The sequence below is a fragment of the Oryctolagus cuniculus genome, chromosome 18 (assembly GCF_964237555.1).
Source record: "Oryctolagus cuniculus chromosome 18, mOryCun1.1, whole genome shotgun sequence".
NCBI classification, from domain to species: domain Eukaryota; kingdom Metazoa; phylum Chordata; class Mammalia; order Lagomorpha; family Leporidae; genus Oryctolagus; species Oryctolagus cuniculus.
In genome coordinates, this window is record NC_091449.1 from 34,792,097 (window position 1) to 34,813,083 (window position 20,987).

The following is a 20,987-nucleotide window of genomic DNA, read 5'->3' on the forward strand; positions in this document are numbered from 1 at the left end:
TGAGCCCCGCCACGCGCTCTTTGCCTTGCCCCAGTGTGCGTGCTTCCGCGCCTCCCGTCCCACGCTGGGACGCGGCCCCCTTTCGGCAAACCGCCGAGTAACTGTCCAGATTCAAGAACGCGAGAGCACGCCTGGTTAAGTTGACGCTTCCTTTTTTTGAATCTATGTTGTGCATTACCGTGAGTCTTCAGTCATGGCACACACACCTGTGCCTGCACAGGCAGGTGGGCACACGCACTCAGTCCAACCAGTGGCACTCCTCTGTGTGCCCGCTCTGCCAAGCTTCACCAGCTGAACAGAGCTAGCTCTAGCCCCTCGGAGCTCATGATGTAGTGAGGGAGAGAGGCATTCGAAGGGCTTGCATTTCCCAGTAGACATCATCAACGAGATGCGAACACAAGTTGTTGGATAGGGCTTCTGGGAGAGCTCCTAAAATGTGACTTATTCATCTGGCCAGTATACTATTAACCTCCTTTGCTCACCTTTTCTAGCTTGTATTGAGGATAGGATGGCTGGAGCCGTTGCAATCTTTTTGGACCTTGAGGCAATGTTACGTATTGAAGTCAGTCGTACAATTGGTAGAACATAAATATGGAAACTTAGGTTCTCATAGCTGCAGAGCATTGCACCAGGCTTGGACAACCCACCTGAGAAGTTCCTTTCTAGCTTAAGCCAAAATCCACCACCACTTCCTGCTTTTTTTTTTTTTCCACATGTAACCAAACCTCTTTCAGTCTCCTCTTCCTTTTCTAATTATTCCATTTGTTCTTTACTCCTCTTTGAATTAAACAGGAAAATTCTACTGTGTTCTTAGTGTCATCAATCTGGAACTGATTTCATTCATATGTTTGTTCATTCATCAAATATGTGCTCAGAAACACTAAGGCAGGCACTGGGCGTGTAATTTAGTCTGAGAGTATACAACAGGATCCCTTTGCCTGATCCTCAGAAACTCGGGTGTTCATAGAACGAGCTTTCTAACCAGATAGGGCAGCTACTTGTTCAAAGGGCAGGGCAGGAGAGACCACAGGACATTTGAGCGACTGGAAGAGAGATCTAAGAGCAAGGAGAAGGTCAAACTATGCAGGCTGTGGAGACCATGGAAAAACTATAATTTTTCCTGTAGTATCTGGAAGCCACTGGCAGTATTTTAAATGGGAAAATGCCAACTATAACATTAACAACTGGAATTGGCTTCTAGGTGATAGTTGGCCCTCACCAAAGGACTAGGTCTCAAATGGCAGAATTTGTGGTTCTGATAGTCAGTTATGAGACTGTTGGAACATTTAGAAGGTGGGCAGTCCAGGTGTAACTCTGAAAACGTACTGTGGATATGGCCATGCCAGCCTTCCCTCAACCAACAAGAATAGAGAGCTGTTGGGATGTGGCTAATTTTCCTCTTACCTGTGTCCAAAGAACGTTCTTTGTTCTTAGTGAATTGGGTGAAATAAATTCCCTCTTGCCCACATTGTTACGGGCGGCACCTTCCTGGCTGGGGTTCCGATGTGCTTTCCATCACCCTCTGTCCTTTCTGTGAGGTTAGAAGGAGTTAACCCTCTGTGATCTGAGACCGTGAATTCCACAGGTGGCCCTACCTGGAAAACTCTTGGGTATACAGAGGATGGAAGGACAATGTACAGTGTCCCAGGGAACTTCCAGAATATTCCAAGAAAGTCTGCAGTGGGATAACAATAAAACTTCGAAATGAGAGAAAGATACCCTCCACTGGTTGTCAGGCAATGAAATGGCAGTCCCGATGTTCTCTCATTTAATCCCCAGAGGATGTGCAGCTGGCCCTGCTTTCCGGACCAAGAGCTGAGGGTCAAGGAGGTCAGAGGTCAGGCCATTTGACCAAGGTCACACGACTGGGCAGCAGTGAGGCAGGCGCTGGAGGCCCAGGCAGTACTACTCTAAGGGCTGTTATTTCCGTGTTACTTGTCATGTTATTGGGGACCACTGGGGACCACCCCAGCCTTGGACAGTCCTCCTTGGGCACAGTGGATCCCCTGACAGGGGGCCCCTGGAGGGTCCCCTTCCTAAGGCCACTCCTCTAGCACCTTTCCACACACCTGGCTGACAGCAGCAGAAGTGGCCTGTCTTGGAGTTCTGGAGGCCAGAAGCCCAGTCTGCTTTCATGGACTCAGACCAAGGGTGTGGGCTCAGACAACACAAGGATGTAGGCTCAGACAACACAAGGATGTAGGCTCAGACAACACAAGGGTGTAGGCTCAGACAACACAAGGGTATAGGCTGTGACAACACATGGGTTGGGCTCAGACACCACAAGGGTGTGGGCTCAGACAACACAAGGGTATAGGCTGTGACAACACATGGGTTGGGCTCAGACAACACAAGGGTATAGGCTGTGACAACACATGGGTTGGGCTCAGACAACACAATGGTGTGGGCTCAGACTCACAAGGGTGTAGGCTGTGACAACACATTGGTTGGGCTCAGACAACACAAGGGTGTGGGCTCAGACAACACAAGGGTGTAGGCTGTGACAACACATGGGTTGGGCTCAGACAGCACAAGGGTGTGGGCTCAGACAACAGTGTTCCAAAGCGTGCTGCTCTGGTGTCTCCGAGCTTTGAACCAAGGCGGAACCAAGGCATCTCCGACTTCCCTGGTGCTCTCCTTCCCCTACCCCATTTCCCACCCCTGTTTCCCTCCAAAACCACAGCAACGGCTTTATCCGAAGTTTCCCATCTCCCAACAGGCCAGTTCTTCCAGAAAATTCTCTCTCATGGGCAAAGACTAGAGTGGGTTCCACATTCAAAGCCCAAGGGGCCTTTGTCCCTGACTATTTACTGCTCTTTGGGGTCCCTCATCTCCCAGAAAAGTCATTTCTTCTTCCTCTAGAACTGCCTCTGGTTCCCTCTTCCCTCTTCTGTGCAGAGGGTATTTAAGCTTCAACCATCCAGCCCTCTTAGAGCGTCATACTTGCACGAAGAGTAGATTAATATTTACATCTTTTTTCCTGTTAATTTATCTGTTGTGAGCTGGTTTTGCAGATTCAGAAGGTCAAAGCTTCAGTGGCTGGAAAGAAATGGTCCTCTTATCCTTTATTTGAAAGACAGTGTTACAGACAGAGGTAGAGCCAGAGAGAGAGAGAGAGAGAGAGAGAGAGAGAGAGAGAGAGAGAAGGAGAGAGAGGTCTTCCATTCCACTGGTTCACTCCCCAAATGACGACAATGGCCAGAGCTGAGCAGATCCGAAGCCAGGAGCCAGGAGCTCTTCCAGATCTCCCACAGGGATGCAGGGGCCCAAGCACTTGGGCCATCTTCTACCGCTTTCCCAGGCCAGAGCAAAGAGCTGGATCAGAAGTGGAGCAGCCATGATTCGAACCGGTGCCCAGGCCAGGTCTTTAACCCGCTATGCCATAGCACCAGCCCTGTCTTTCTCTTATAAAGGAGCCTGTGACTGCATTTAGGGCCCCAAAACAATCCAGGGTGAGATCCTTAGTCAAATCAGCAGAGATCTTTTTCTCCTGGAGAAGGTGCTATGTATGGGTTCTGGGGGTTAGGTCCTCATCCCTTCAGGAGCCCTGATCTAGCCTGCTACCCCCGGTTCTGCACCCAGTTGTACGAGGGGGTGCGTCTCTGGTTCAGCTCATACAAATCTGATGCCAGACTGCAATGGGGAGCATCTTATGTCCCTCGACTTCCCTCGAGGTCCAGCCGAGCCTGAAGATGGGGAGAATCGGGCAGGCTCCCAGATCACTCCGCAGCCTGACAGTGTTTGTCTGAAGGGAATTCTGCTTCTAAATTATGGGCAAATGCTCCCTGCGGTGCCCCCCCCACCTTTTTTTTTTTTTTTTTAAGAATCCAGAGCCAATTTGTAATAAGCAAGAGCAGTTTGACCCAGATTAAAAGATACAATTAGTCTGTCTGCTTGGTAAACCTAAAAAAGTACTACTTACAACAAGTTATTGTTTTTGTGACAAAGGGAGATGTCCTGGCAGAACAATAAAGGCCCCACCACCACAGGAGCCGTGTAATTTACCCAAAACACTGAAGGGCGGAGCTGGAGAGGCCCCGAGGGACCCGGGATGGCCACGTGACCCGCTCTCACGGGAATAGGAAGTGACCCCCATGGAAGGAGGTGCAGAAGAGACTGGGCCCAGCCGGGTCTGGGGAGCCCTCCTCTGCCTCTCCCTGGGGACTGCTCAGGGCTGCCTCCCCAGAAGTACAGATGTGCGGACAGCGTACCCCTCACGGGGCCAGCTGCCCTGAGCCGGCAGTGGGAGGGGGCGATCTTGGAGCATGAGGGCCAGCCAGAAGGTTCTTGGTAATGTCTGCCGCACAGGCTGTGGGCTGGAAATCCACAAGCATCATCTTGGTGACACCAAACTCAGGGGCCTGGGTGCTACGGGGTTCCTCTCTTTCTTGGCCTCACCTTCATTTCATTGGCCCTGACCTTGGCCTCAGCCATAGAGGCGTGGAGCCATGGGGCTTGCTGCCCTTAGTGGCTCCGTGTGGGTACTTCCTCCTGTGGATGACCCACCGAAGCTCACTGCAGTGTGGGATGATCCCTCGTTAGGCTCTTGTTCCAGGAGGAAGCTGGGGTGCTGTGGGCTGAATCGTGTCCCCCTCAAGTTGATATCCTGAGGACCCAGCCTACACCCAGTGCCACAGAAAATGATCTCGAAGCAGGGACTTGGCACAGGTAATCTAACTGAAACGAAGTCATCAGGGCAAGCTCAAATGCAGCACGGCTGGCATCCCAATTAAAGGGGGAACTGCAGAGGCAGGCGCACACCCAGAGAAAATGCTGGTGAGGATAAGACACAGCGGAGGGTGCTGCTTCTACAAGCCAGACATTGCCAATGATGACCAGTTAACTGCTGGTAGCTTGGGGCGGGGCGGGGGAGGGTAGCATGGAATGGGCCCCCTCTGCCCCAGCGCCATCTTGGACGTGTAGCCTGCAGAACCAGGAGACCATACATTTCGGTTTCCCAGTCTGTTCAGTCTGTGGCACATCTGGCCCTCTGTAGCTGGGGCGTCTGCGTCTATGGACTCCACCAACAGCAGAGGGGAAATATTTGAAAAAATATGAAGAATGTCTTCAGATTCTTTTGCACGTCATTATTTTCTAGACAGCATAGTAGAACAGCTATTGGCACAGCACTGGCATGGGATCAGGTAGCAGAAGCGACTTGGAGGTGATTTAAAGTAGACGGGAGGGCGTGCACAGCTTACACGTAAATACCAGGCCGTTTTGTATAAGGGCACGTATGTGCTGGATTTGGTATTCCTGGAGGGATCCTCGACCCAATTCCCCATGGGCTCAGAGGGACACCTGTACTTTGTGCTATACAAGTCCTAGCCAGCCAGTCCATGGGGCTTCCTGGAGCAGACCGGAAGTTAACCAGCAGACTGGGGATTATTCCCAACACTTCTCATTTATTGCTTTCCTCTGTGAATACTGGAGTAGCAAAGGGGGTTTTCTCAGTTTCTCCTTATCTGACCAATGAGTCCTGTGCCTGCTCGGGAGTTTCGCACCTCTTGATTAAAGAGACAGCCAGTACTTGTCCCCATCCCCCTGTCCCTACCTCTATCCATCACCTCACCTGCCGACAGGTGTGATGCCCAGCACGATGCGGCTGCCTTGCAAAATGCAGAAAAGGCCCACAGAGAGTTGCTGGCCCTTTTGCGGTTAAGCCGCTAAAGCTGGACTTCTGGCTACAAAGGAAAAATGAACCGTGATTTAAATCACTGCAGCCATACTCACTGCCACCGACAGCCCAGCGCATCCCCAGCTGCCCCAGTGTCCCAGGTCCCCAGCCCTCAAGCTTTGGTGCCTTCTGCGTGGAGCCTCTGACTGTGGACAGAGTCAGGTCACACGTCCTAGAGTCGAGTGGCTTCATCTCTGTCCCCTGGAGGCATCTGGGGAGGAGGTGGGCGACAGCAGCTGCCCAGAGCTATAAACATGGAAGAGGAGACAGAGCCGCAAGAACACAGTGTGTGGCGGCAGAGCAGAGTTGAGAGCGCTACAAGCCGCCTCACAGAGCCCCATTCATCCTCATCCAACTCGGCTCTCGGGCTCAAGAGAGAGCTGCATTGCCTTTTAACTCCTTTGGCATTGGGGCCAGGGGACCAGAGCTTTGGGGGCGGAGGGACCTATTTTAGGGCAGGGTGTGTCACAGGAATCCCTGCAGGGGGACTAGACCTGGGCTGGGCTACACTTCTCTCTTGCTCTTGCCTCCTCAATCCCCTCAACTGAGTATGTGCCAAGGATAGTGTCTTGCATACAGTAGGTGCTCAATAAATGATTACATTGAACTTACAAACATGAGGAGTGTGCCTGGCTCACAATGACTCTGACTGCTGTACTTCCTGTAATAGATGCCACCTTTCCTGGGCAGATGGAGAGGACCAAGTCGGAGCTGGGCCGTTTAGCTAGATCTTTCCCAGAGACCACAATGATTGGTTCAAGGGAAAACATGTGACCCCCTACTGGGCCAACAGTCTTTCTTGGGCTTTTAAAAATGAGAGCCTAGAGGGACATATTCCCTTCTCTGGTCATGAGTTGTGAGAGTGAGGCCACAGCTGCAAGCGTCCATGTGTCTTATAGTACAGAGAATGCACACTATTCCCCAGACACAGCTTGGACCAGAATTAAAACAAGGATCGTAGTAGTACAGATGGTCCCAGCATAGGAAGATTTGCCTCGATTTTTCAGTTTCATGATGGTGTCCAATCGTACTGCAAAATTTCAGTTTTAAGGGTGAGATTACGAAGCTTGCATCCACATAGCATTGCCTGGGCTTGAGTCTCGGCTGTGCTTCTTATCCCAGCTTCCTGCTGATGCGGGTCCTGGGAGGCAGCAGCAATCAAGTGACCGGGTCTCTGCCCTTCTCGTAGGAGACCTGGATAGAAATGTTAGTTCCTGGCTTCAGCCTAGCCCAGCCCCTGGATGTTACAGGCATTGAGGGAGTGAAACAGTGGGTGGGAAAACTCTCTCTGTCTCTCAAATAAATAAATGAATTTCAAGGAATTTTTGAATTTGGATCTTTTCCCAGGCGAGTCATATGCAAAATGATTTTCTTTTGCAATCCTGGGCAGCAGCAGGAGCCGCAGCTCTCTGTCAGTCTCTCAGGAAGGAAGCAAGGCAGACTGCAGCGTCCGTCCGTCCGTGTTGCTGAATGAGGCTGTTTCCTAGTGGAGGTGGAAGAGGGGACTTTCAAAAATGTGTGGAAGATGGAATTAAAAGACTGGTTTACTTTGGTGTAAAAAGTTTTGAAATCCCATGTGAACATTTTTCATAATACACATTTCCCATGAATTTTTGAAGACCGCAAGTATGCAGGGATTTCAAGACTTGTTTGCAAACTTACCTTTTAATTCCATTTTCCATGACCGATTTAGAAAAAATATTTAATTTTTATTTATTTGAAAGGCAGAATGACTGTGTGTGGGTTTGGAGAGGGAAATTTTCTATCCTCTCTGGCTCATATCCTAAATGCCTACAACAGCCGGGTCAGGGCCAGGCTAAACCCAGGAGCCAGAAACTGCATCTGGGTTTCCTGTGTGGATGGCAGGGACCTGACTGGAGCCATCACCTGCTGCCTTCCAGGGTGCACACCAGCAGGAAGCTGGATGGGAACTGGCCATGGGACTTGATCCCAGGTACTCTGCTAGTTTATGTGAGTGTCCCAAGGGGTGTCATAGCACTGCTCCCCAGTGCCCTTTCTCCATGATCTTTCTGAAGTACTCATATCAGGGGCCAGCATTGTGGCATAGCAGGTTAAGCTGCCGACTGCAATGTCAATATCCTATATGGGCGCCCCTCGAGTCCTGGCTCTTCCACTTCTCATCCAGCTCCCTGCTAATAGCCTGGGAAAAGCCATAAAAGAGGACCCAAGTGTTTGGGCCCCTGCCACCCATGTGGGATACCTGGAAGAAGTTCCTGGCTTCTGGCTTTGGCCTGGCTCAGCCCTGGCTATGTGGCTATTTGGGGAGTGAATCAGCAGATGGAAGACCTCTCTTGCCTGGTCTCTGTCTCTCCCTCTCTCTGTGTAACTCTGACTTTCAAATACACAGATATTTTTTAAAAACTACTAACGTTAAGTACATTTTTTTGGCTTATGATATTCTCAATTGACAAGTTCGAGCCACCACAAGTGGAGGAGCGTTGAGGGTGGGTCAGCCCAGGCTGTAGGTGTCCTCATTCTTGAGTCTAAGGTGACCTTTTCCCTCCCTGACCTCTCGGGGCACAATGAGTGCCCTTCTCCATGGCAGTTCCCACATTCTGTGTGGACTCATCCGTGCACATCACTTCCAAGTGTCTTCCCTCTGGAAGACACTGTACTTGGCACTGGGGAGCAAGAGAGAAGACTAGAATCTTGCTTTATACTACTTGGAGCATGCATGTGCATGTTTGTTATATCAGTCAGGAAAGCTGATACTTGCCTAAAACGAACACCTTGTACTTTGCAGGGAGAAACATCCACCAACGTTTCCTTCTTGTTCACATCTCACAGCTGTCGTCAGGGTTCTAGGTCTCTGCTCCAGGTGGCCTTCATTTAGGGACTCTGCTAATGGAGAAGCAGTGGTTGTGGCCAAAGGAAGACAGCACAATGCTCTGACTCTTGCAACTTCGACCTGGAAGGCACCCATCACTTGTGCACACATGTCGTTGATGGAAACAAGTCACACAGCCATGCCCAGGCTCAGCAGATGAGAGCAGGAACACCCTTCCAAGGGAGAGGCACAGAATTTTCACGGGCAGTGCACAGTCTACCACACCCTCTTCCCTTGGCAGTTGGGTTGCTTCTTCGCAGCTCTGCTCCCTCCATAGCAGTACACCTGGTGCTTTGTACCTGGTGAGCACTGTAGGGCCACTTTTCTTTTTCTTCCTTACTTTCTGTCTATCCCAATTGTAACGCAATTTAAGGTCTGTTTCACTCACTGATCTATAAATGGTCTTGGGTTAGATCTATGTCTGTGTGCCATTACAGAAACTTAAATATTTATTTACAAGAGAGCACCCTATCTGTAGCTCACCCCTGAAATGGCCACAACAGCCAGGACTGAAGCCAGAAGCTGAGAACTCAACTTGGGTCTCCTATGCCGGTGGTAAAAACTCAACTACTTGAGCCATCAAATGCTGCCTCCTTGGGTGCTCATTACCATGAAGTTTGAATTAGGGGTGGAGCAGGATTGGAACCCTACCACCCCCCTGTGGCATGCAGGTATCCCAGGCCAAATACCTGACCCCTAATCACATTTCTATAAAGTCCTGTTTCATGGCTATAACCCAGCACTTAGCCCAGCACCTGATGCACACTAATGCCAGTTCTTGAATAAATGTGAGAGTAGGAAGGAATCCACCCAGATATTTACACCTGCTCCATTCACTTGATGGTCTAGCTCCATGTACCACCAAGCCCTGTTTCAGGGCCAGGGATGGAGAAGGGGACTGCCTCCCATCACCACGCCCTACTCCTGGAGCTGGTGATTTGAGCAGGATCTCACCCTGTCTGCCTCCCACAGAAGCAAATGAAATTCCCAACAGTGAGCTGCTTCTTACCAACAAAATTGGCAATTTCATGTGGTTCAACCTAATCCGAAACAGATGAGAGCTCTGTTTGATGCTGGGAGTCCCCATCCGTATAGTACCTCCCCACCCCACTCCACCCCACCCCCGAACACACTCACAGAATTCAGGCATGAAAATCTCTGGGGAAATGATCTTCTGGTCCTAAAATTCCACATCCCTGATTCGAGCGCTCCTGCAGGACTCCCGAGGCATCATAAGCCACGGGTGAGATACATCTGAGGACACAGCCCCTCCCCCAAAGCTGATCCCAGCACCTAGGGGGGATCCCCGGCCCCAGGGCCTACACTGGCAGCTGCACGCAGCATCTTCTCTGTGGCCTGTGCCCCGTGGCATTGATTCCCATGCTAACTAGATGAGAAATTGCCACCCACTTTCTTTGCCTGGCTCTTGCATGCGTCTCTGTCAATGCCCGTTTACATTCTGGGATTGAACTAATTTGTTTCCCGTTTGCTCCTGGCTGCAGGCTTGAGGCAGCTCGGCTTCGCTGCCCTGTATTTGCAACTTGGCAATCCCCCTCCCCTGGCTTCTCCCACCCCCCAGTTAACCACATCTGAGGGTAAGCAGGATTAGCAGGCTCAGTGTGATATGATTCTGGCACTTGTAGCCTGCACGCTCCTGCTACTGTGGAGAGCTGGGGGTGGGGAGAAAGGCGTGGGAGAGACAGCTCTCAGTGCCAGGCTCGGGTACCGCCCAGCTGGGAACAGCCCCGGGCTGACAGCAAACAAGGAAGAACCATCACGGCGAGGATGATGGCCGCAGGTCTCTGAAGAGTCCCCGTCCTCCCTCCTGTTCCTGCATTCCAGGCCATCCTCTCCGCCACACCTCTCCATGGCAAGACATCATTGCTAGATCCATGCTGAGAGTGTGGAGCTCATTCTGCTCCTGGAGAACGGAGGTTGGGTTGAAGTTCACCCCCAAACTGACAACTCCCCAGTTCTTTGCTGCCAGAGAACTTGCGCAGTGTAGAGTCAGGGCCAAGTGGCTGAGATGGGAGCAGATGCTGCCGAGGCGCTCAGGCGGGCCATGGGATGCGGGCGAGCACCGGCAGCCTCAGCTCCCCTGCGGGTTGGAAGGTGATGGTGCTCACCCCTAGGCCGCCATCCAAGAAGGACCGTCCTGAGGCACCACCCTCGGAAGTCAGCCGCGTGGCCCTGTCACCAGGAGGAAGGAGCCCCAGCCCCAGGCAGTAGGGTGGCTCTGTAGGGTCTGCAGCCGTCTTTCCAGGTTCAGCAGTAACCACAGCCAGGGGTGTGGGAGGACTGAAGACTCAGTCCTTGGGGTGCCCTTGGGAGTCACATCTGGACTCACAAGCTAAAGGTTTCCAGGGGATCTCAGAGCTTTGGGACAGAGTTTGGACCTCAGAATGGGTTCTGGGCATTGTCATGACTCAGAGCACCATGGCGATGGGCGAATCCCACCCCACCCCACCCCACCCCCACCCCCAGCATGGCTAAGAGTCCACAGATACACATCCCCAACCCCAGGGGTAAGCACCTGGCTTCACCTGGGTTCTCCTGACAGGTAAGAGAAAAGCCAGATGAACTCACCTCCCACTCCCAACTTCTAGAGAGTAAGATCTGAATGGTAGGCTCCCCGTGGCAAACCCAGGCCCTGCTGCCCTGGGGGAAATTTTCAAACTTTCAATTTCTTATCATAAATTCATCATTTTTTTTTAAATTGCATGTCAAGCCAGCACGAACATATTTATATAATTAAAACAGTGTTTCATGTCATCGCACAATCCTCATCCTTATCATCTTCTACCATTGTACTGTTATTGTACAACGTGATGGGACATGTTGTGTCTTTTTCTAAGCTTTATCTATTTATTTGTTTGGAAGGCAGAGTGACAGAGATAGAGATCTTCCATCTACAGTTTCACTCCTCAAACGCCCACAACAGCCGGGCCAGGACTGAGAAAGGAGCCAGGAACTCCAACCAGGTCTTCCACGTGGGTGGCAGGAACCCAAGTACTTGCGCTGCCTCATCTGACTGTCTCGCAGGCACGTTACCAGGCAGCTGAATCTGGAGCAGAGGCAGGACCTGGTCCCAGGCACTCCCGGATGTGCTGCAGGCATCGCAAAGGAGCGCTTACCCCACTGCACAACAACGCCACCCCGATGATTTGTCTTTTATAAAATGCTGGTCACGGGGCCAGCATGGCAGAGTAGTAGGTTAAGTCCCAGCGTGGGACACCCACATCTCCTATCTGAGTGCCAGTTGAGGCCTGGCTGCTCTGCTTCTGGTCCAGCTTGCAGCTAATGGCACCGGGGAAGGCAGCAAATGATGGTCCAGGGATGTGGGCCCCTGCCAGCCACGTGAGACGTCACAATGGAGTCCCCAGCTCCTGGCTTCAGCCGGGCTCAAATCTGGCCCCTCCCATTCTCAGCTACCAACCTAGGGCTAAAAAACAATCCTGACTTCGAACCCCTAGCAGTGCCTGTTTGTTTTGTTTTGTTTTGTTTGCCAGGCAGAGTTAGTGTGAGAGAGAGACAGAGAGAAAGGTCTTCTGTTGGTTCACTCCCCTAATGGCCACTACTGCCGGCGCTGTGCCGATCCGAAGCCAGGAGCCAGGTGCTTCCTCTTGGTCTCCCATGCGGGTGCAGGGCCCAAGCACTTGGGCCATCCTCCACTGCACTCCCTGGCCACAGCAGAGAGCTGGACTGGAAGAGGAGCAACTGGGACTAGAACCCGGTGTCCCAACCGGGACTAGAACCCGGGGTCCTGGCCCCACAGGCGGAGGATTAGCCAAGTGAGCCATGGCGCTGGCCTGTTTTTGAACATTATAAACATCAAATCACACAGGGTATGCTTCTCTGTATTTGATACTGCTCCTCCTTGTCCCCGGGACACCTCCCTGTCCCTGACCTTGACTGAGGCATTTTCATTCTCATTGCCAAACCAGATGGAGTTCAAGGAATGACTCCACGGTAATTCATTTCTTCTTCTTTTTTTTTTTTTTTTTGTAAGATTTTATTTATTTATTTGAAAGATGGAGTTACAGAGGCAGAGAGAGAGAGAGAGGGAGAGAAAGAGAGAAAGAGAGAGAGAGGTCTTCCATGTGCTGGTTCACTCCCCAAATGACTGCAAAGTCTGATCTGAAGCCAGGAACTTCCTCCAGGTCTCCCACTTGGGTGCAAGGGCCCAAGGACTTGGGCCATCTTCTACTGCTTTCCCAGGCCATAGCAGAGAGCTGGATCAGAAGTGGAGCATCTGGGACTCGAACCGGTGCTCATATGGGATGCTGGCACCACAGGTAATGGCTTTACCCGCTATGCCACAGCACTGGCCCTTGTAATTCAATTATTGGCTTTGGGTCTCAGCATCACTCCTGATTTGGGGCTGGAAGCACCACTCCATTCTTACACATTTTGGTGAACAGGTATGTTCATTTTTGTTCAATGTTTACTCAGGAGCAGAACTGTATGGCTGCAGAGAATGAAGATTGGTGTTTAGAAAATGTTGACCAGAGGGCCAGTGCTATGGCACAATGGGTTAAGCCCTGGGCCTGCAGTGCTGGCATCCCATATGGGTGCCGGTTTGAGTCCCGGCTGCTCCACTTCCCATCCAGCTCCCTGCTGCTGGCCTAGGAAAACAGTAGCAGATGGCCCGAGTGCTAGGGCTCCCACATCTGTGTGGGAGACCCAGAGGAAGCTCCTGGCTCCTGGCTTTGGATCTGCCCAGCTCCAACCATTACATTGCGGCTATTTGAAGGAGTGAACCAATGGATGGAAGACCACTCTCTCTGTCTCTCCCTCTGTCTATCTGTAACTCTGCATCTCAAATAATTAAATAAATCTTTTAAAAAGAAAATATTGTGGGTCAATTCTTAAAAAATGAAAATAGTTCCAGGTTCCATTTTTCTAATATTCAATATGATGGTAGTTTGTAGAGAGTCCCACAGGGCATTAAAATAAACATTCTTACAGCAGAAATTACGCCATTGAAGAGAAGAGCGATAGTGAGAAAATCAGCCAGTATCTGGTATTCTGGGCATGCATCTTCCTGGTTCGTCACTTTAGGATTAATACATGCCGTGTGAGCCACCAGGAATGCTGCAATTGTCTCAAAAGCCATCCAGGATCACAGCAAGGTGCTTTCCAGCTCACTTCCAGGAGTCCACATCCCGTGCCCAAGCTGGGAGCGAGGGCTGCACCTTGCATGACGGTTGGTGTTTAGCTCACACCTGCAAGCATCAAGATCTGGGGAGGCCGGGGCTGGCACTGTGACACAGCTTCCAGTCCTTGCTGCTCTACTTCCATTCTGGCTTCCTGCGTGTGCACCTGCAAACCCAGCAGCAAAGGGCCCCCATAGTCTGTCCCCTGCCACCCGCATGGAAGGCCAGGATGGAGTTCCAGGCTTCTGACTTCAGCTTGTCCCAGACCTGGCTGTTGCCACCATCTGGGGAATGAACCAGCGGATGGACGATCTCTCTCTGTCTCCTACTCTTTCCTCTGACATTCTGCCTTTCAAATAAATAAATCCCCCCCCCAAAAAAAAAACACACAAGCAAAGCTCTGGGGAGGTATCGTGGAGCCATCGTAAGGCTGTGAATTCCGTGACCTGGTTTTGAAGCATGAGTACTAATCGGAGACCCTGTTACCTGATACCTCACTGCGCCTCTTGGGTCTGGTGCTTTGTACCTAGTGAGCACTGTAGGGCCACTTTTCTTTTTCTTCCTTACTTTCTGTCTATCCCAATTGTAACACAATTTAAGGTCTGCTTCACTCACTGATTTATAAATGGTCTTGGGTTAGATCTATGTCTGTGTGCCATTACAGAAACTTAAATATTTATTTACAAGAGAGCACCCTATCTGTAGCTCACCCCTGAAATGGCCACAACAGCCAGGACTGAAGCCAGAAGCTGAGAACTCAACTTGGGTCTCCTATGCCGGTGGTAAAAACTCAACTACTGAGCCATCAAATGCTGCCTCCTTGGGTGCTCATTACCATGAAGCTCAGACGGTCCCAGTGCAGCCTCAGTTGCCCACACCAGTTCCTTAAAATGCATCTTCCACTGTCTTTCTCACCTCTGTCCAGCCTCTCCTTCCCCTCTTCCTCACCTCTGCTTCCTGGGACAACCTCCCAGGTACAGCACCTGCATCAGGTCCTTTGCTCAGAGGCTCCCTGTGGAGACGTTGTGTAGTTTGTGTCTTTGATTCCCCAGTGATCATGATCTGGCTCCAGCTTGTTCCTCCATGAGTCCAGAGATCTTTCTCACTGATGAACCCGAAACAGTGCCAGGCAGCTGATTCTCAATCAGCACTTCTTGGATGTTGAAGAAAACATGCAGATGCAGAAAATGTTGTGATCTAGGAAACACCAAGATGCTCTGGCTGTTGTCCCTGGTGGAAGGGAACATACATCATGTCCATGGAGGCCCATGACATACACCTGCCCGGCGGCATTGCTGTGATCTCCCAAGTTCTCAACACAGTCTTAGCATTACAGAGAGGGTAGCTGTGCCCAGTGGCCCACTCCTTTGAAGCTTTGTAGAGGGGGAGTGTGACTGGTCTATTCCTGGTGTAGCCCCAGGGCTCAGTCCTCAATCCTCAATCAGGCGCATAGTAGGGGCTCAATAGATATCGGCTGAATAAACAGGCGAGTGTAGGTGTCTTGCCTAGAGTCACTGCTGGGAAGTGGTGGAGCTTAGATTTGCACCCAGTTGACTTAAAGCCTGAGGTCTTTGGCCACACCAGGCTGTTGCTCCACTTCTAGTCCGCTGGCTGTCCTTGTCGCCACTCACCATCTCAGAGGTTTTCCCCAAGCCACGTGGCTGAACATGCCTGTAAGTAAAAGAACTACAACGCATGCGCGACATTCGGGATTTCTGAAGAAGACAGAGCGGTCCTGCCAGAAGCTGGCCCCAGGGAGGACCCCAGGGTGCTGGCTCTCTTGCCCTGGGTCTTAAAGCTCCTCAGTGGGCTGGCCGAAACCTCAGCCAGAACCACCAGACAGATCAAATGGTACTTGGCTGGGGCGTCTGGAGTCTGGCGCGGAAGTACTCAGACTTAAGGACAAGAGGCTAGAGAAGGCTGGAACTAGGGCAGCTGTGGGGAATCTCGCTGGCAGCAGATCTTGGAATCTCTCTCCAGTGTTCTGCTCTCACTTGACTCAGCTCAAAACTCCCTGCACTGTTCAAATAATTAGGCAATAAAAAAAATCTGAATGCATGTTGGCCACCGATGGCTTGGCTCTCCCAGGGTCGAGTAAATAAATACCCTGCTACAACTGGCTGTGGTCAAGGAGTTGTGACACCATGGAGCAACAGCTTTCCTGGGCCCATGTGTGGATCCCATCCGCTCGGAAAGTAAGTCAAGTAGACTGGAGGTTGAACAGCACCTTCTGTGAAATGCATTGTTCTGCTCCTCTTGGCCTGGTTTATCAGGCTAGGACGGCCAGGGTCATGTCCCTGGGAGTGAGGCACCTCATGGGGGCAGTGAGAATAACCTCTGAGGGCATGTGAGGTTGGAGTTGGCATAGCCAGGCAAATGCTACTTCATGAAGCAGAGGGCCTAAGAGGAGAAGGCCAGTCTCTATGCAAATAGGATGCAAATCAAGGTGCATGGAAGGGAGAGGTGAGCTGGCCTGAGAGGCCCCTTGTGCAGGTGCAGAGGTGGCCTGGGACTCACTGGGAAGAGGATGAAGGGGTCCCACAACTCCCTCTGGCTACTCCTCTTCTTCACTCTGTGTCCACCAGTGACTTCCTCTCGCGTGAGTGCTGGGCACTGGAAGGCCACTCCAGTCTCCTTGCTAGAAAGGCCCCTACACTGACGTGGGCTCCTCGTTGTCCCATCCCATGGGCACTCGTCATCTCCTCTGCATCTTTCCAGCAGCCTCCCTCGAGCTCTGCTCCACTGAGGGGACGCTCACACGTAGATGGAGCCCCAGAGCTCAAGATCAGCCCTGAGCCAGCAAACGCCTTGCACAACTAGCTGCTTCCCCCACTACCTCTACAAGGTTGCCCTGGAGGAGGACAGCCCGAAACTTTCCCCACGAGTCTCCCCCGTCCAGCTGAGCCATGGTGAAGGTCATGGGTACCCCAGTGCTCACCACTCCCAAGCACATCCAAATACACCGAGGGCTCTCTCCCTGCTGCCCACGTGGTGCCTGGTATCCACGTGCCTGCTTCCCCATGGTGCTCAGGTCTTCAGATCCACACTGCTTCCCGTGAACCGTGCATGCTGCATCCGTGGATACCCTCGCCTTGTAGCTTCTTGGTTGCTTTGACCCAGTATAAGCTGGAACCACACTGGATTATTCCTAAAAGTCTCCAAATCAGCAGAGGCAGGGTCCTGGAGCCTGAGGTGGTCCCCCAAATCAGGGGACCCTTGAAATCATTGCACAATCTTAGCTAGACTGTCAGAGGCAGAGGGGGCCCTATGAATATCTATGCTGTGGTTTTAACAGCCAGTCAATCTATCTTTTATGCCAAGGCATGAGCTGGATACCTCCTCTCCAGTCTTATGTCTTTTTCTCAGAAACAAAGAACACAGATATAAGAGAGAGGGACATAGGGGATGGCTGCACTGTTTGTGGAAAGTGTGTGTGTGTGCGGGTGGTGGTCAGCTGGTTCCCTCCTCCCACTGTAAGTTACAGCCTCCTCCAGCTGCAACCAGGACTTGTCTCCCCTTTGCACAGAGCTGTCGGCCCACAGGCGCATGCTCATGAGTGATGCCACCGCAGGTAGTAGCACACCCGTCTTGTTCCAGTGAGTAACTAGGGTAAGGGAGGCCCCAAGCACCACAACACTTTAGGAATACCGATGACAGGATGTCTGCAGAGCCAGCCTTGGCCGTTATCACTGTGTTGTTGATCACTGACTTTGGTCTGGCTGTCACAGTTTTAAAGCCACCTCATGTCCATGGCTACACTTGTCCAGACATTCACTGTATGATCTGACCTCAGAGAGCCTGGAGCAGCAGAAGCATCTACACTGCAGGAAGGGAAAGTAGCTTTTCTTGAGCTCTACTCTGTGCCCGGGCCTGTGTTCAAGTCTTCTTTGACCATCAGCAGGAGCCAACGGGGTAAGCGGTAGTAGGATCACCGCCTTACAGTTGACGTTCAGAGAGCCTAGACAACCCGCCTCAGTCACCCGGGTGAAGCCAGGGTTTGTGCAAAGATCCCGCTGCCCCAAGACTCCTGGGAATCTTTGCACTTTAGCAGGAGTGGCTGGTGACAGTAGGAGCAGTTGCCATAGAAGCTTTGTGACAGTAGTGGGGACAAACACTTTACCCTGAGACAGAGAGAGATGGCTAGCCTTTCCAACCACGACTGAAAACTTTGTCAATTGTTCAGTAAAATCTGCTTGATAATTTGGCTTGTGTTTAGGTGGGGTTCTCCAGAGAAAGAGAATCAACAGGAGGAGGGAGAGGGAGAGGGAAAGGGGGGTGTGTGGATGGCTGGAGACACAGAGATAGAGATAGAAATAGAGATAGAGATAGAGACGGAGACAGAGATAGAGATATATAGAGAACTTGTATTCGCAAATTCCTTCTCCAAATGGCTGTAACATCTAGGACTAGACCAGGCTGAGGTTAAGAGCCAGCAGCTCCATCAGGGTCTCCCATGGGGGCAACAGGGGCCCAAGTACTTGGGCCAATACTTGTCACTTTTCCAGGTGCTTTAGCAGGAAGCTGGATTGGGAGCAGAGCAGTCAGGACTTAAACGGTCACTCTGAAATGGGAAGCAGAGGTGTAACTCCTGGCACCACAAAGCTGGCCCCCCAACTATTTCATATGCTAGGAAGAGACATGTATCTATGTAAATATAATTATCTGTTAATATGATTACATATAAGGTTAGGACATTTAAAATATACTACTCTCTTTCTGGTGCCTGGGGTATGGCAGTTGCTCAGTAAGATTTTGTGTAAGGAAGAATGAAGGAAGGAAGAAAGGAAAGGAGGGAGGGAGGGAGGGAGGGCAGGCAGATGCTGAGATCTCTGCCTCCAGTCGCTCGTCTGACATCTCCTCAGCCATCATTATGCAGGCATAGTAGCCATAGCAAGGCAGAAGTAACAAAAGATTAGGTCCTTTTGTGAGGTTTGAAGATCTATTTTCTTTTATTAAATTTTTGTTTATTATTTTTAAAGGTCTTATTTATTTATTTGAGAGGTAGAGTTACAGAGAGAGGGAGAGACAGAGGTCTTCCATCTGCTGGTTCACTCCTCAGATGGCCACAATGGTCGGAGCTGAGCTGATCCGAAGCCAGGAGCTTCCTCCAGGTCCCCCACGTGGGTGCAGGGGCCCAAGCACTTGGGCCATCTTCCACTGCTTTCCCAGGCCAGAGCAGAGAGCAGGATCGGAAGAGGAGCAGCCAGGACACAAACAGGCGCCCATATGGGATGCCACGCCGCAGGTGGAGGCTTTACCGGCTACGCCACAGCGCCGACCCTGAAGATCTATTTTCATAAACTCCCGTCAGTGAATTGGCGCTTGATGACCAAAGTCAGATGGCTGAGACATGTCAGTGGCAGCCACCATGGCTGGCGTGGCCACATTCTAACAGGTGCAAGAATGCTGCCACCAAGTCCACCAATTATCCGAAAGCTGGCTTTGGTGAACAAATGAGCCTAGGAAAAAGACAAAAGAATATCCTGGAATATCTGAGATAGCTAGAGACAGAAAAACAGCTCACCAGAGTGGACATTCTGCTACTTGATAAAGCTAACAAAATAGAGGACATTATTGATGTAGCTGTTTCCCTCGGCAGAAGCATCACAGAAATCCGTCCAGACAAAACAAACAAGTGCGCGGCTCTGGCAGAAGAGCTAACGTAAGTGTGGAAATGCAGGGACATCAAAGTTAAGGCAGCTATCGTCTTGGCGAGAGGGCTGTGATCCTGTGCAGAGCCGCACATCTGGGCAGTGAGGGGCTGGGTCTGGACCGGCGTAGGAGACAGTGCTTGCCTGTGTATGCTCTGCAACCATTGCCCGTGTTGGCCACGACACTCTCATCTTTACAATCCTCTGCTGCTGGAGGGCAATGAATCAGACCCCACCCTAAGCTGCAAGAATCGGTCCAGCACCCAGGTCCAAACAACGAAAAGGCTGGATCTTCCTGGCACGACGATTGGTGTAAAATAGGGAATGCATCCAGAGTTGGAGCCAGTGAGGTGCTTTCCCGTGAAATTTCGTGGAAGCTGATGGGGGAGAGACACTGTTTTCCCAGAAGGTTGCACAACCCCCGGGTGGATCTCTGAGGATGTCAGAGGCCATCTCTGTCATCAGGTGGAAAAACTCAGCTGAAAAAAGAAGCTGGGGCCGGCGCCGCGGCATAGCCGGTAAAGCCGCTGCCTGCAGTGTCGGCATCCCATATGGGCGTTGGTTCGAGTCCCTGCTGCTCTACTTCCGATCCAGCTCTCTTCTATGGCAGTGGAAGATGGCCCAAGTCCTTGCACCTCTGCACCTGCTTGGGAGACCTGGAAGAAGCTCCTGGCTTCGAATCAGCACAGCTCCGACGATTGCAGCCATTTGGAGAGTGAACCAGCAGATAGAAGACCTCTCTCTCTCTCTCTCTCTCTCTCTCTCTCTCCCTCCCTCCCTCCCTGCCTCTGCCTCTCTGTAACTCTGCCTTTCAAATAAATAAATAAATCTTTTTTTTTTTTTTTTTTTTATAAAAGAAGCCAATAAGGATGAGAGAGGAACCAAGACGTGAGAAAGGATTCTCAAGTCATGATTCCATTGGGATTTTCCAGGGATGTGAACTAACCCATTTCCTCCCAGGGGGCCAGGCAGCACTAAGGATGCAGGAATCCCCCAGGCTGGGTGCCTCTAGCCGGGAAACTGAGTCTGACTCTGAAATCTCTGCCTCTGTGCCCGCTTCCCACCCTTGCGGTTTCTCTTGTGACCACTGATCCTCTGGCGGCTCTCTCATCCCAGGCACTTCTCTCTGCCCCCCTCTCCCGTCCCTTCCTCCTCCACTGAGCCAACGGCTTCTCAGTCTTCAAGGCGCCCCCAGAGGGTCTTTGCTGTGAAGTCTTTCTTTCCCTGTGCCTGGTGAGCTGATCCCTTCTACAACCCTCAGTAGGTTCCGCAGGTTATTCGTCACCCACCTGTCTTCTCCCAAGACCGCGTGCTCTTTGAGAGCAGGTGGCCTGGATGCTCCTCTCGGGGTCCCCACCAGCTTAGACACGGCCCAGCCCTGCCGACAGACAAAGCATGGCAGACAAAGCATGGCACTCCACGAGGCTCCTGAGACGAGTGGGCCGGGAAACCTCTGCCTAGGAGTCTGCCTTCCCCAAGAGAACGGCCGGGAGCCTTGGAGAGGGCGGAGCAGGGCTGACGCGGGCGCCTGCTGGAGCGGACACCTTCTGGCCGACTGATGCCACCTCTGCCTGTGCTCCAGCACGGCCCGCACTGGGCCCCGGTCTCAGTGCTGGGTTTGATATCACATCCGAGTCTTCTCCCCGTGTTCTGCT

General features: G+C 51.6%; 2 long non-coding RNA genes across 2 annotated transcripts in view; one reads left to right on the forward strand and one right to left on the reverse strand.

The window, feature by feature from the left end:
• Positions 1 to 4,834: 4,834 nt before the first annotated feature.
• LOC138846515 (uncharacterized) lies at positions 4,835 to 10,905 on the reverse strand. Its single transcript, XR_011384037.1, has 2 exons — positions 10,652 to 10,905; positions 4,835 to 8,536 (listed from the first exon to the last, which is right to left on the reverse strand). It is a non-coding gene; the product is annotated as an uncharacterized lncRNA (long non-coding RNA).
• Positions 10,906 to 11,012: 107 nt separating this feature from the next.
• Positions 11,013 to 20,987, forward strand: part of LOC103348453 (uncharacterized) — a 32,439-nt gene continuing 22,464 nt past the window's right edge. Inside the window, exon 1 of the long non-coding RNA XR_011384038.1 lies at positions 11,013 to 11,085. This is a non-coding gene — a long non-coding RNA (uncharacterized lncRNA). The remainder of the gene's footprint in view (positions 11,086 to 20,987) is intronic.